Source organism: Trichechus manatus, unplaced genomic scaffold (genome assembly GCF_000243295.1).
Source record: "Trichechus manatus latirostris isolate Lorelei unplaced genomic scaffold, TriManLat1.0 scaffold00192, whole genome shotgun sequence".
Classification (NCBI taxonomy): Eukaryota; Metazoa; Chordata; class Mammalia; order Sirenia; family Trichechidae; genus Trichechus; species Trichechus manatus.
In genome coordinates this window covers 2337622-2342064 of record NW_004444128.1, presented here as the reverse complement: position 1 = coordinate 2342064, position 4443 = coordinate 2337622, and positions in this window count along the sequence as shown.

Genomic DNA, 4443 nt, shown 5'->3' with positions numbered 1-4443 from the left:
TGGGGTTGTTAACCAATGTCATAAAACAATATGTGTACTACTGTATCATGAGAAACTATTTGTTCTGTAAGCCTTCACCTGAAGTACAATTAAAAAAAAAAAAAAAAACTTTGTCAATATTCTACTACATGTATTTCATTCCTGGTTAGCCTGGCAATGGTTCTCCACCTTATGGAAATGGAATTATTATGAAGAAGAGAAACTCATGCAAATGAAATAAATAGTAATGATAAGCTGGGTCATTCTAGGTCTGGTTAACTTTACATGGTCATGGAAAAGTTCTGTCTGGATAGGAGTTTGGGAAGGGTTTGAGTTGACGATAATAATGTTATGAAGGGAAAGGATATGAAAGTCAAAAAAGGATTACTTTGAATTCCTATTTGTAAATAAGGTTTTCTTTGTTATTTTAATTTGTCCATACCTGAATATCATGGATTGAATTATATCCCCCCAAAATGTGTCAACTTGGCTAAGCTATGATTCCCAGTATTATGTGATTGTCCATCATTTTGTCATTTGATGTGATTTTCCTATGCCCTACCTCTATGATGTTAATGAGGCAGGATTACAGGCAGTTATGTTAATGAGGCAGGATTAGAGGCAGTTATGTTAATGAGGCAGGACTCAGTCTATAAGATTAGGTTGTGTTTTAAGCCAATCTCTTTTGATATGTAAAAGAGAGAAGTGAGCAGAGAGATATGGGGACCTCATATAACCAAGAAAGTAGAGTCGGGAGCACGCGTCCCGGGGTCCCTGCACTGAGAAGCTCCTTGTCCAGGGGAAGATTGATGACAAGGACCTTCCCCCAGAACCGACAGAGATAGTTTTCTCCTGGAGCCAGCGCCCTGAATTTGGACTTCTAGTCTCCTAGACTGTGAGAGAATAAATTTCTCTTTGTTAAAGCCATCCACTTGTGGTATTTCTGTTAGAGCAGCACTAGATAACTAAGACACTGAGTAAGGTGGGTTCTAAGAATTTAATTGCTTCTGAGTTATAAAACGAGCACAGTGGAGACAGAGTCACACGGGGAGAGGAGGAAAACAGACAGCAGAGACAGATGCATCTCCAAAGGATTGCTGGCAGCTACTAGAAGCTGAAACAGACGAGGAAGGACCTCTTAGGGCCACACCCTGAATTCTGACTTCTAGCCTCCAGAACTGTGAGAAAATAAACTTCTGTTCTTCAAAGTCACCCACTTGTGGTATTTCTGTTATGGCAGGATTGGGTAACTAAGACACCTAGATTAGGGTTGCCAGATAAAATACGGGATGTCCAATTAAATCTAAATTTCAAATAAACAACTCTTTTTTTTTTTTTTACTGTAAGCATGTCCCATGCATTATTTCAGACATACTTATACTAAAAAATGATTCATTGTTTATCTGAAATTCAAATCTGAGTTCCCTCTGTTTGTGAATGCTAAATCTGGCAATCCTACTCCCACTCAGGGGCCGAAATCTCAGAAAGGCTGTTTTGGTGTCCTGGGTAGGGGTTCAGAGCAGTTAGACGTCCCACTGTTGGACAGCTATCCCAGCTGTCATCACCACCAAAGGGCTGGATCCTCCCAGGAACAGGTGTTACACTAAGTTTATGTGTCCTTCTGTATTCACATTTACTCATCTTTCTCTAAGCCTGCAAGAAGCTGTGGTTCATTCATTCTTCCCTTCACTGAGTCTTCTCTTGTTGTGTCTTATTCTTATTCTAAAAACTGTCTGCTCAGAGAAGGCCTCCTAGGGCAGTGACATGCTTGTCTTACTTATAAATTTCCTGCTACTGTGCATTCTCATTATTGACAATCATATTGAGAAGACTTTTCCTTGCAAATGCTGGTCAAATTTTCCCTAAATTCTAGGTAACCTCTTATCTATAAATTAAGCCACTAAGGGTTTTTCTTTTTTTTTGCCATTAGTTACTTAAGAATGCTGATGGCCACTCCCTAATACGAATGTACCAACAGAAAGAAAAAAAGTACCAGAATGAAAATTCAACAATTGAGAACTCTATAAAGAGGAAAACAGTTGGCAATAGGAAGTCTGAGAGGTGCTAACATTTGTGCCCCAACAGATGGACAGAGCACGGTAATGGGCACTTTGGAGCAATAACTCTTCAGATGTTCAGGCAGGCAAGGAAACAGTCAGCCCTTTGGAAATCTGTTATTCTCCTAACAAGCATGAATGTTTGGGGATGGGGAGTTGTAGGAATTGAGGCTTATGAATTAGGCAAGGATCCAGATATCACACCTGAAATATGTGATTAGAATCTCAATAGCGTAAGTTCAGAGGTAGCTTGTTAGTCTAGATCAGAGTTTCTGAACCTTCACACTGTTGCCATTTTGGGCCTGATATCTCTTTGTTGTGGGAGGCTGTCCTATGCATTCTAGGATGTTTAGCAGCAGCCCTGGCCTCTACTCACTAGGTGGCATTAGCACCCTCCCAGTTGTGACAACCAAAAATGGCTCTAGATATTGCTAAATGTCCCCTGGAGGGCAAAATCACTACTAGCTGAGAGCCACTTATCTAGGATAGAATTGCGATGTTTAACGTAAGCTGAACATTTGAAGAACCTGGGGTCTTTTTAAAATGTCCATTCTCTAGTCCCATCCTCAAAGATTCTGATTTCATTGATCTAAGGTGGAGCTCAGGCACTGGTATCTTGTAAAATCTCCTTAGGAGTTTTCACATGCAGCCAGGATTGAGAACTACTGGGCTAGATGTAAAAAAAAAAAGCAAAAACTGTCTTCTAAAAGATCACTCTTGGAAACTGGGGCACGGCTGAGTCCATAGGTGTGAATAAAAAGACCTCAGCTCTTGAATAAGAGACAAGGAGACTAGACTTGGTAAAGCCAGGGCCTGGTGGATCACATCCACTTCCCACAGTTTAACTTGTTTTTAACTGCATTTCCCCCCCACAACATTCATAGAATTTTAGGCTGTAGTTGTACTAATAAGGTTGCAAGATGGGACAGGGAACAGAAAAAAAGAAACGAGAAGTTGCAGAACTCTGATTTTTTAAAAAAAAAACAAAACTTTCTTTTTTTTTTTTTTTTTTTGCTGTTAAAAAAAAGGAAGTCTTCACTTACTGGTTCCTTTTCCAGTTTTTACAAGCCTTCTACTACGTTTGTCCCAGGACAGTGCCAGCTATTAGTAGTCATTAGGAAAGACCTTGGTGGTCCTCTTCAAATATCTAAAGATAGTTAGCATGTGTGCCTTTTCTTAAATCATACAGAGTGAGTAGTAAAGAGTTAAAAAGCACCTGCTGCTCAGCTCCGTAGTTCCAAGTCAAGCAAGCCTTTGCCCCTGCAGGGAGGGCTTTTCCAAGGGAGACAACTTAGCAGTATTATAGAGACTGGTTTATAGCTTGCTGGGGAACGGTCTTCCTAGAAACATTCTGCAAGGCATAAAACGTCCTTCTTACTGTGCAGAAGAGATCTGTGGCCAGAGTATGCAAATTTAGTACAGAGACAAGTGACAACAAGAGGGTCTTTAAAATTAGTGATGCTTACTAGTGGTTTGGCTGTAGCCACATTGCTATTATAATATTTAAACAATCCTCGTATTTTATTTTTATAATGTGACTAATCTTGTTTAAATAAGTGCTAGGTAATAAAGCATGGTTTTATAATTAGTGATTGGTAAGATGCTCCTGGTTCTTTGAGGAGCAAGATTAGTGATTATGTCTTGCTTGATCATTTAAGCTAAGACTCTCAGATGCACCATAAGCTTCTTGCATATGGACACTGCTTTGCTTTCTCTTCTGCTACAGAAGCCATTAACATTCACTTTAATTCTACCAGTGGGAAAGAATTCTAGAATGAGAACTTAGATCTCAAGGATCTTCTTTGGACTCCTTTGCTTCTCAGTTCAATGAAAGTAAGTACAACACAATAAGGCAATAAACCCAGCATGGCGTGAGATCAGCCTGGAGCCCGCAGAGAAGTTTTGGGGAAGTATAGGGCAAGCAGAGTTGCAGCAGCAGCACTAGACCAATGCAAATGCCCAATGTGCAGCCTCAGGAGAATGTGAGCAGGAGAAAGAATTAGAGGAGAGAAAGCAAGAGTGTATTATGAAAATCAGAGGGGAAAATTAGACTGTAAGTATTTGGACCCAACACAATACCTGTCAAAGCCACAGTAACACAATACTCAAGACAATCAGTAAAGTGAGTCATACTCACTAATAGGGGTTTTCTTAAACGCTTCCTCTCACACTTTCTGGAGCCTGGTATCTCTGGTGCTAAGCTAACTGAATGGGGGCCATTTGTACTATAACTCAGTCATTACCCTTCATGGCCTGAAAGATCTGACGATGTGTTAGATATTTCAATCCAACACTGCCCTGAAACCCAGGCAGGAGGCGCCACTGCTCTATGCCCTGTGCTTTATAGGGCCTGACATATCACAGACGCTCAGAAATAAGTGTATTAAAGAGCACACGGGGTGGGGGG